This window comes from Corythoichthys intestinalis, chromosome 10 (assembly GCF_030265065.1).
Source record: "Corythoichthys intestinalis isolate RoL2023-P3 chromosome 10, ASM3026506v1, whole genome shotgun sequence".
In the NCBI taxonomy this organism is placed as follows: Eukaryota; Metazoa; Chordata; class Actinopteri; order Syngnathiformes; family Syngnathidae; genus Corythoichthys; species Corythoichthys intestinalis.
Genome location: NC_080404.1, coordinates 2,913,983 through 2,926,109, shown reverse-complemented (window position 1 = coordinate 2,926,109; position 12,127 = coordinate 2,913,983).

Genomic DNA, 12,127 nt, shown 5'->3' with positions numbered 1-12,127 from the left:
AGAACAAAATTTTCAAATGTAACTACTAGATTGTGATACAATACACTATTGGGTGAAGTTTGGTTGACTTCTGCGCAGCGGTTTGGGAGTAAACATCAAAATTACATTTCTCGGCCATATCGCATAGATCTCACTGTGAAAAGGCTTGAATGGCTTTTTTGACCTAAGTTTAATGATTGCGCTCAAACCAAATGTCCTAGAACGAAATTTTTAAATGTAACTACTAGAATGTGATACAATACACTATTGGGTGAAGTTTAGTTGACTTCTGCGCAGCGGTTTGGGAGTTAACATCAAAATTACATTTCTCGGCCATATCGCATAGATCTCACTGTGAAAAGGCTTAAATGGCTTTTTTGACCTAAGTTTAATGATTGCGCTCAAACCAAATGTCCTAGAACGAAATTTTCAAATGTAACTACTAGAATGTGATACAATACACTATTGGGTGAAGTTTGGTTGACTTCTGCGCAGCGGTTTGGGAGTTAACATCAAAATTACATTTCTCGGCCATATCGCATAGATCTCACTGTGAAAAGGCTTAAATGGCTTTTTTGACCTAAGTTTGAGGATTGCGCTCAAATCAAATGTCCTAGAACCAAATTTTCACATGTAACTACTAGATTGTGATACAATACACTAATGGGTGAAGTTTGGTTGACTTCTGCGCAGCGGTTTGGGAGTTAACATCAAAATTACATTTCTCGGCCATATCGCATAGATCTCACTGTGAAAAGGCTTAAATGACTTTTTTAATTAAGTTTGATGATTGCGCTCAAACAAAATTTCCTAGAACAAAATTTTCAAATGTAACTACTAGATTGTGATACAATACACTATTGGGTGAAGTTTGGTTGACTTCTGCGCAGCGGTTTGGGAGTTAACATCAAAATTACATTTCTCGGCCATATCGCATAGATCTCACTGTGAAAAGGCTTAAATGGCTTTTTTGACCTAAGTTTAATGATTGCGCTCAAACCAAATGTCCTAGAACGAAATTTTCAAATGTAACTACTAGAATGTGATACAATACACTATTGGGTGAAGTTTGGTTGACTTCTGCGCAGCGGTTTGGGAGTTAACATTAAAATTACATTTCTCGGCCATATCGCATAGATCTCACTGTGAAAAGGCTTAAATGACTTTTTTAATTAAGTTTAATGATTGCGCTCAAACCAAATGTCCTAGAACGAAATTTTCAAATGTAACTACTAGAATGTGATACAATACACTATTGGGTGAAGTTTAGTTGACTTCTGCGCAGCGGTTTGGGAGTTAACATCAAAATTACATTTCTCGGCCATATCGCATAGATCTCACTGTGAAAAGGCTTAAATGGCTTTTTTGACCTAAGTTTAATGATTGCGCTCAAACCAAATGTCCTAGAACGAAATTTTCAAATGTAACTACTAGAATGTGATACAATACACTATTGGGTGAAGTTTGGTTGACTTCTTCGCAGCGGTTTGGGAGTTAACATCAAAATTACATTTCTCGGCCATATCGCATAGATCTCACTGTGAAAAGGCTTGATGGCTTTTTTGACCTAAGTTTGAGGATTGCGCTCAAATCAAATGTCCTAGAACCAAATTTCCACATGTAACTACTAGATTGTGATTCAATACACTAATGGGTGAAGTTTGGTTGACTTCTGCGCAGCGGTTTGGGAATTAACATCAAAATTACATTTCTCGGCCATATCGCATAGATCTCACTGTGAAAAGGCTTAAATGACTTTTTTAATTAAGTTTGATGATTGCGTTCAAACAAAATGTCATAGAACAAAATTTTTAAATGTAACTACTAGATTGTGATACAATACACTATTGGGTGAAGTTTGGTTGACTTCTGCGCAGCGGTTTGGGAGTTAACATCAAAATTACATTTCTCGGCCATATCGCATAGATCTCACTGTGAAAAGGCTTAAATGGCTTTTTTGACCTAAGTTTGAGGATTGCGCTCAAATCAAATGTCCTAGAACCAAATTTCCACATGTAATTACTAGATTGTGATACAATACACTAATGGGTGAAGTTTGGTTGACTTCTGCGCAGCGGTTTGGGAGTTAACATCAAAATTACATTTCTCGGCCATATCGCATAGATCTCACTGTGAAAAGGCTTAAATGACTTTTTTAATTAAGTTTAATGATTGCGCTCAAACCAAATGTCCTAGAACGAAATTTTCAAATGTAACTACTAGAATGTGATACAATACACTATTGGGTGAAGTTTAGTTGACTTCTGCGCAGCGGTTTGGGAGTTAACATCAAAATTACATTTCTCGGCCATATCGTATAGATCTCACTGTGAAAAGGCTTAAATGACTTTTTTAATTAAGTTTGATGATTGCGCTCAAACAAAATTTTCTAGAACAAAATTTTCAAATGTAACTACTAGATTGTGATACAATACACTATTGGGTGAAGTTTGGTTGACTTCTGCGCAGCGGTTTGGGAGTAAACATCAAAATTACATTTCTCGGCCATATCGCATAGATCTCACTGTGAAAAGGCTTAAATGGCTTTTTTGACCTAAGTTTAATGATTGCGCTCAAACCAAATGTCCTAGAACGAAATTTTTAAATGTAACTACTAGAATGTGATACAATACACTATTGGGTGAAGTTTAGTTGACTTCTGCGCAGCGGTTTGGGAGTTAACATCAAAATTACATTTCTCGGCCATATCGCATAGATCTCACTGTGAAAAGGCTTAAATGGCTTTTTTGACCTAAGTTTAATGATTGCGCTCAAACCAAATGTCCTAGAACGAAATTTTCAAATGTAACTACTAGAATGTGATACAATACACTATTGGGTGAAGTTTGGTTGACTTCTGCGCAGCGGTTTGGGAGTTAACATCAAAATTACATTTCTCGGCCATATCGCATAGATCTCACTGTGAAAAGGCTTAAATGGCTTTTTTGACCTAAGTTTGAGGATTGCGCTCAAATCAAATGTCCTAGAACCAAATTTTCACATGTAACTACTAGATTGTGATACAATACACTAATGGGTGAAGTTTGGTTGACTTCTGCGCAGCGGTTTGGGAGTTAACATCAAAATTACATTTCTCGGCCATATCGCATAGATCTCACTGTGAAAAGGCTTAAATGACTTTTTTAATTAAGTTTGATGATTGCGCTCAAACAAAATTTCCTAGAACAAAATTTTCAAATGTAACTACTAGATTGTGATACAATACACTATTGGGTGAAGTTTGGTTGACTTCTGCGCAGCGGTTTGGGAGTTAACATCAAAATTACATTTCTCGGCCATATCGCATAGATCTCACTGTGAAAAGGCTTAAATGGCTTTTTTGACCTAAGTTTAATGATTGCGCTCAAACCAAATGTCCTAGAACGAAATTTTCAAATGTAACTACTAGAATGTGATACAATACACTATTGGGTGAAGTTTGGTTGACTTCTGCGCAGCGGTTTGGGAGTTAACATCAAAATTACATTTCTCGGCCATATCGCATAGATCTCACTGTGAAAAGGCTTAAATGACTTTTTTAATTAAGTTTGATGATTGCGTTCAAACAAAATGTCCTAGAACAAAATTTTCAAATGTAACTACTAGATTGTGATACAATACACTATTGGGTGAAGTTTGGTTGACTTCTGCGCAGCGGTTTGGGAGTTAACATCAAAATTACATTTCTCGGCCATATCGCATAGATCTCACTGTGAAAAGGCTTAAATGGCTTTTTTGACCTAAGTTTGAGGATTGCGCTCAAATCAAATGTCCTAGAACCAAATTTCCACATGTAATTACTAGATTGTGATACAATACACTAATGGGTGAAGTTTGGTTGACTTCTGCGCAGCGGTTTGGGAGTTAACATCAAAATTACATTTCTCGGCCATATCGCATAGATCTCACTGTGAAAAGGCTTAAATGACTTTTTTAATTAAGTTTAATGATTGCGCTCAAACCAAATGTCCTAGAACGAAATTTTCAAATGTAACTACTAGAATGTGATACAATACACTATTGGGTGAAGTTTAGTTGACTTCTGCGCAGCGGTTTGGGAGTTAACATCAAAATTACATTTCTCGGCCATATCGCATAGATCTCACTGTGAAAAGGCTTAAATGGCTTTTTTGACCTAAGTTTAATGATTGCGCTCAAACCAAATGTCCTAGAACGAAATTTTCAAATGTAACTACTAGAATGTGATACAATACACTATTGGGTGAAGTTTAGTTGACTTCTGCGCAGCGGTTTGGGAGTTAACATCAAAATTACATTTCTCGGCCATATCGCATAGATCTCACTGTGAAAAGGCTTAAATGGCTTTTTTGACCTAAGTTTAATGATTGCGCTCAAACCAAATGTCCTAGAACGAAATTTTCAAATGTAACTACTAGAATGTGATACAATACACTATTGGGTGAAGTTTGGTTGACTTCTGCGCAGCGGTTTGGGAGTTAACATCAAAATTACATTTCTCGGCCATTTCGCATAGATCTCACTGTGAAAAGGCTTAAATGACTTTTTTAATTAAGTTTGATGATTGCGCTCAAACAAAATTTCCTAGAACAAAATTTTCAAATGTAACTACTAGATTGTGATACAATACACTATTGGGTGAAGTTTGGTTGACTTCTGCGCAGCGGTTTGGGAGTTAACATCAAAATTACATTTCTCGGCCATATCGCATAGATCTCACTGTGAAAAGGCTTAAATGGCTTTTTTGACCTAAGTTTAATGATTGCGCTTAAACCAAATGTCCTAGAACGAAATTTTCAAATGTAACTACTAGAATGTGATACAATACACTATTGGGTGAAGTTTGGTTGACTTCTGCGCAGCGGTTTGGGAGTTAACATCAAAATTACATTTCTCGGCCATATCGCATAGATCTCACTGTGAAAAGGCTTAAATGACTTTTTTAATTAAGTTTGATGATTGCGTTCAAACAAAATGTCCTAGAACAAAATTTTCAAATGTAACTACTAGATTGTGATACAATACACTATTGGGTGAAGTTTGGTTGACTTCTGCGCAGCGGTTTGGGAGTTAACATCAAAATTACATTTCTCGGCCATATCGCATAGATCTCACTGTGAAAAGGCTTAAATGGCTTTTTTGACCTAAGTTTGAGGATTGCGCTCAAATCAAATGTCCAAGAACCAAATTTCCAAATGTAACTACTAGATTGTGATACAATACACTATTGGGTGAAGTTTGGTTGACTTCTGCGCAGCGGTTTGGGAGTTAACATCAAAATTACATTTCTCGGCCATATCGCATAGATCTCACTGTGAAAAGGCTTAAATGGCTTTTTTGACCTAAGTTTAAAGATTGCGCTCAAACCAAATGTCCTAGAACGAAATTTTCAAATGTAACTACTAGATTGTGATACAATACACTATTGGGTGAAGTTTGGTTGACTTCTGCGCAGCGGTTTGGGAGTTAACATCAAAATTACATTTCTCGGCCATATCGCATAGATCTCACTGTGAAAAGGCTTAAATGGCTTTTTTGACCTAAGTTTGAGGATTGCGCTCAAATCAAATGTCCTAGAACCAAATTTCCACATGTAACTACTAGATTGTGATACAATACACTAATGGGTGAAGTTTGGTTGACTTCTGCGCAGAGGTTTGGGAGTTAACATCAAAATTACATTTCTCGGCCATATCGTATAGATCTCACTGTGAAAAGGCTTAAATGACTTTTTTAATTAAGTTTGATGATTGCGCTCAAACAAAATTTTCTAGAACAAAATTTTCAAATGTAACTACTAGATTGTGATACAATACACTATTGGGTGAAGTTTGGTTGACTTCTGCGCAGCGGTTTGGGAGTAAACATCAAAATTACATTTCTCGGCCATATCGCATAGATCTCACTGTGAAAAGGCTTAAATGGCTTTTTTGACCTAAGTTTAATGATTGCGCTCAAACCAAATGTCCTAGAACGAAATTTTTAAATGTAACTACTAGAATGTGATACAATACACTATTGGGTGAAGTTTAGTTGACTTCTGCGCAGCGGTTTGGGAGTTAACATCAAAATTACATTTCTCGGCCATATCGCATAGATCTCACTGTGAAAAGGCTTAAATGGCTTTTTTGACCTAAGTTTAATGATTGCGCTCAAACCAAATGTCCTAGAACGAAATTTTCAAATGTAACTACTAGAATGTGATACAATACACTATTGGGTGAAGTTTGGTTGACTTCTGCGCAGCGGTTTGGGAGTTAACATCAAAATTACATTTCTCGGCCATATCGCATAGATCTCACTGTGAAAAGGCTTAAATGGCTTTTTTGACCTAAGTTTGAGGATTGCGCTCAAATCAAATGTCCTAGAACCAAATTTTCACATGTAACTACTAGATTGTGATACAATACACTAATGGGTGAAGTTTGGTTGACTTCTGCGCAGCGGTTTGGGAGTTAACATCAAAATTACATTTCTCGGCCATATCGCATAGATCTCACTGTGAAAAGGCTTAAATGACTTTTTTAATTAAGTTTGATGATTGCGCTCAAACAAAATTTCCTAGAACAAAATTTTCAAATGTAACTACTAGATTGTGATACAATACACTATTGGGTGAAGTTTGGTTGACTTCTGCGCAGCGGTTTGGGAGTTAACATCAAAATTACATTTCTCGGCCATATCGCATAGATCTCACTGTGAAAAGGCTTAAATGGCTTTTTTGACCTAAGTTTAATGATTGCGCTCAAACCAAATGTCCTAGAACGAAATTTTCAAATGTAACTACTAGAATGTGATACAATACACTATTGGGTGAAGTTTGGTTGACTTCTGCGCAGCGGTTTGGGAGTTAACATTAAAATTACATTTCTCGGCCATATCGCATAGATCTCACTGTGAAAAGGCTTAAATGACTTTTTTAATTAAGTTTAATGATTGCGCTCAAACCAAATGTCCTAGAACGAAATTTTCAAATGTAACTACTAGAATGTGATACAATACACTATTGGGTGAAGTTTAGTTGACTTCTGCGCAGCGGTTTGGGAGTTAACATCAAAATTACATTTCTCGGCCATATCGCATAGATCTCACTGTGAAAAGGCTTAAATGGCTTTTTTGACCTAAGTTTAATGATTGCGCTCAAACCAAATGTCCTAGTACGAAATTTTCAAATGTAACTACTAGAATGTGATACAATACACTATTGGGTGAAGTTTGGTTGACTTCTTCGCAGCGGTTTGGGAGTTAACATCAAAATTACATTTCTCGGCCATATCGCATAGATCTCACTGTGAAAAGGCTTGATGGCTTTTTTGACCTAAGTTTGAGGATTGCGCTCAAATCAAATGTCCTAGAACCAAATTTCCACATGTAACTACTAGATTGTGATTCAATACACTAATGGGTGAAGTTTGGTTGACTTCTGCGCAGCGGTTTGGGAATTAACATCAAAATTACATTTCTCGGCCATATCGCATAGATCTCACTGTGAAAAGGCTTAAATGACTTTTTTAATTAAGTTTGATGATTGCGTTCAAACAAAATGTCATAGAACAAAATTTTTAAATGTAACTACTAGATTGTGATACAATACACTATTGGGTGAAGTTTGGTTGACTTCTGCGCAGCGGTTTGGGAGTTAACATCAAAATTACATTTCTCGGCCATATCGCATAGATCTCACTGTGAAAAGGCTTAAATGGCTTTTTTGACCTAAGTTTGAGGATTGCGCTCAAATCAAATGTCCTAGAACCAAATTTCCACATGTAATTACTAGATTGTGATACAATACACTAATGGGTGAAGTTTGGTTGACTTCTGCGCAGCGGTTTGGGAGTTAACATCAAAATTACATTTCTCGGCCATATCGCATAGATCTCACTGTGAAAAGGCTTAAATGACTTTTTTAATTAAGTTTAATGATTGCGCTCAAACCAAATGTCCTAGAACGAAATTTTCAAATGTAACTACTAGAATGTGATACAATACACTATTGGGTGAAGTTTAGTTGACTTCTGCGCAGCGGTTTGGGAGTTAACATCAAAATTACATTTCTCGGCCATATCGCATAGATCTCACTGTGAAAAGGCTTAAATGGCTTTTTTGACCTAAGTTTAATGATTGCGCTCAAACCAAATGTCCTAGAACGAAATTTTCAAATGTAACTACTAGAATGTGATACAATACACTATTGGGTGAAGTTTGGTTGACTTCTGCGCAGCGGTTTGGGAGTTAACATCAAAATTACATTTCTCGGCCATATCGCATAGATCTCACTGTGAAAAGGCTTAAATGGCTTTTTTGACCTAAGTTTGAGGATTGCGCTCAAATCAAATGTCCTAGAACCAAATTTTCACATGTAACTACTAGATTGTGATACAATACACTAATGGGTGAAGTTTGGTTGACTTCTGCGCAGCGGTTTGGGAGTTAACATCAAAATTACATTTCTCGGCCATATCGCATAGATCTCACTGTGAAAAGGCTTAAATGACATTTTTAATTAAGTTTGATGATTGCGCTCAAACAAAATTTCCTAGAACAAAATTTTCAAATGTAACTACTAGATTGTGATACAATACACTATTGGGTGAAGTTTGGTTGACTTCTGCGCAGCGGTTTGGGAGTTAACATCAAAATTACATTTCTCGGCCATATCGCATAGATCTCACTGTGAAAAGGCTTAAATGGCTTTTTTGACTTAAGTTTAATGATTGCGCTCAAACCAAATGTCCTAGAACGAAATTTTCAAATGTAACTACTAGAATGTGATACAATACACTATTGGGTGAAGTTTGGTTGACTTCTGCGCAGCGGTTTGGGAGTTAACATCAAAATTACGTTTCTCGGCCATATCGCATAGATCTCACTGTGAAAAGGCTTAAATGACTTTTTTAATTAAGTTTGATGATTGCGTTCAAACAAAATGTCCTAGAACAAAATTTTCAAATGTAACTACTAGATTGTGATACAATACACTATTGGGTGAAGTTTGGTTGACTTCTGCGCAGCGGTTTGGGAGTTAACATCAAAATTACATTTCTCGGCCATATCGCATAGATCTCACTGTGAAAAGGCTTAAATGGCTTTTTTGACCTAAGTTTGAGGATTGCGCTCAAATCAAATGTCTAAGAACCAAATTTCCAAATGTAACTACTAGATTGTGATACAATACACTATTGGGTGAAGTTTGGTTGACTTCTGCGCAGCGATTTGGGAGTTAACATCAAAATTACATTTCTCGGCCATATCGCATAGATCTCACTGTGAAAAGGCTTAAATGGCTTTTTTGACCTAAGTTTGAGGATTGCGCTCAAATCAAATGTCCTAGAACCAAATTTCCACATGTAACTACTAGATTGTGATACAATACACTAATGGGTGAAGTTTGGTTGACTTCTGCGCAGAGGTTTGGGAGTTAACATCAAAATTACATTTCTCGGCCATATCGCATAGATCTCACTGTGAAAAGGCTTAAATGACTTTTTTAATTAAGTTTGATGATTGCGCTCAAACAAAATTTCCTAGAACAAAATTTTCAAATGTAACTACTAGATTGTGATACAATACACTATTGGGTGAAGTTTGGTTGACTTCTGCGCAGCGGTTTGGGAGTTAACATCAAAATTACATTTCTCGGCCATATCGCATAGATCTCACTGTGAAAAGGCTTAAATGACTTTTTTAATTAAGTTTGATGATTGCGCTCAAACAAAATTTCCTAGAACAAAATTTTCAAATGTAACTACTAGATTGTGATACAATACACAATTGGGTGAAGTTTGGTTGACTTCTGCGCAGCGGTTTGGGAGTTAACATCAAAATTACATTTCTCGGCCATATCGCATAGATCTCACTGTGAAAAGGCTTAAATGGCTTTTTTGACCTAAGTTTAATGATTGCGCTCAAACCAAATGTCCTAGAACGAAGTTTTCAAATGTAACTACTAGAATGTGATACAATACACTATTGGGTGAAGTTTGGTTGACTTCTGCGCAGCGGTTTGGGAGTTAACATCAAAATTACATTTCTCGGCCATATCGCATAGATCTCACTGTGAAAAGGCTTAAATGACTTTTTTAATTAAGTTTGATGATTGCGTTCAAACAAAATGTCCTAGAACAAAATTTTCAAATGTAACTACTAGATTGTGATACAATACACTATTGGGTAGAGTTTGGTTGACTTCTGCGCAGCGGTTTGGGAGTTAACATCAAAATTACATTTCTCGGCCATATCGCATAGATCTCACTGTGAAAAGGCTTAAATGGCTTTTTTGACCTAAGTTTGAGGATTGCGCTCAAATCAAATGTCCAAGAACCAAATTTCCAAATGTAACTACTAGATTGTGATACAATACACTATTGGGTGAAGTTTGGTTGACTTCTGCGCAGCGGTTTGGGAGTTAACATCAAAATTACATTTCTCGGCCATATCGCATAGATCTCACTGTGAAAAGGCTTAAATGGCTTTTTTGACCTAAGTTTGAGGATTGCGCTCAAATCAAATGTCCTAGAACCAAATTTCCACATGTAACTACTAGATTGTGATACAATACACTAATGGGTGAAGTTTGGTTGACTTCTGCGCAGAGGTTTGGGAGTTAACATCAAAATTACATTTTTCGGCCATATCGCATAGATCTCAATGTGAAAAGGCTTAAATGACTTTTTTAATTAAGTTTGATGATTGCGCTCAAACAAATTTTCCTAGAACAAAATTTTCAAATGTAACTACTAGATTGTGATACAATACACTATTGGGTGAAGTTTGGTTGACTTCTGCGCAGCGGTTTGGGAGTTAACATCAAAATTACATTTCTCGGCCATATCGCATAGATCTCACTGTGAAAAGGCTTAAATGGCTTTTTTGACCTAAGTTTAATGATTGCGCTCAAACCAAATGTCCAATAACCAAATTTCCACATGTAACTACTAGATTGTGATACAATACACTAATGGGTGAAGTTTGGTTGACTTCTGCGCAGCGGTTTGGGAGTTAACATCAAAATTACATTTCTCGGCCATATCGCATAGATCTCACTGTGAAAAGGCTTAAATGACTTTTTTAATTAAGTTTGATGATTGCGTTCAAACAAAATGTCATAGAACAAAATTTTCAAATGTAACTACTAGATTGTGATACAATACACTATTGGGTGAAATTTGGTTGACTTCTGCGCAGCGGTTTGGGAGTTAACATCAAAATTACATTTCTCGGCCATATCGCATAGATCTCACTGTGAAAAGGCTTAAATGGCTTTTTTGACCTAAGTTTGAGGATTGCGCTCAAATCAAATGTCCTAGAACCAAATTTCCACATGTAATTACTAGATTGTGATACAATACACTAATGGGTGAAGTTTGGTTGACTTCTGCGCAGCGGTTTGGGAGTTAACATCAAAATTACATTTCTCGGCCATATCGCATAGATCTCACTGTGAAAAGGCTTAAATGACTTTTTTAATTAAGTTTAATGATTGCGCTCAAACCAAATGTCCTAGAACGAAATTTTCAAATGTAACTACTAGAATGTGATACAATACACTATTGGGTGAAGTTTAGTTGACTTCTGCGCAGCGGTTTGGGAGTTAACATCAAAATTACATTTCTCGGCCATATCGCATAGATCTCACTGTGAAAAGGCTTAAATGGCTTTTTTGACCTAAGTTTAATGATTGCGCTCAAACCAAATGTCCTAGAACGAAATTTTCAAATGTAACTACTAGAATGTGATACAATACACTATTGGGTGAAGTTTGGTTGACTTCTGCGCAGCGGTTTGGGAGTTAACATCAAAATTACATTTCTCGGCCATATCGCATAGATCTCACTGTGAAAAGGCTTAAATGGCTTTTTTGACCTAAGTTTGAGGATTGCGCTCAAATCAAATGTCCTAGAACCAAATTTTCAAATGTAACTACTAGATTGTGATACAATACACTATTGGGTGAAGTTTGGTTGACTTCTGCGCAGCGGTTTGGGAGTTAACATCAAAATTACATTTCTCGGCCATATCGCATAGATCTCACTGTGAAAAGGCTTAAATGGCTTTTTTGACCTAAGTTTAATGATTGCGCTCAAACCAAATGTCCTAGAACGAAATTTTCAAATGTAACTACTAGAATGTGATACAATACACTATTGGGTGAAGTTTGGTTGACTTCTGC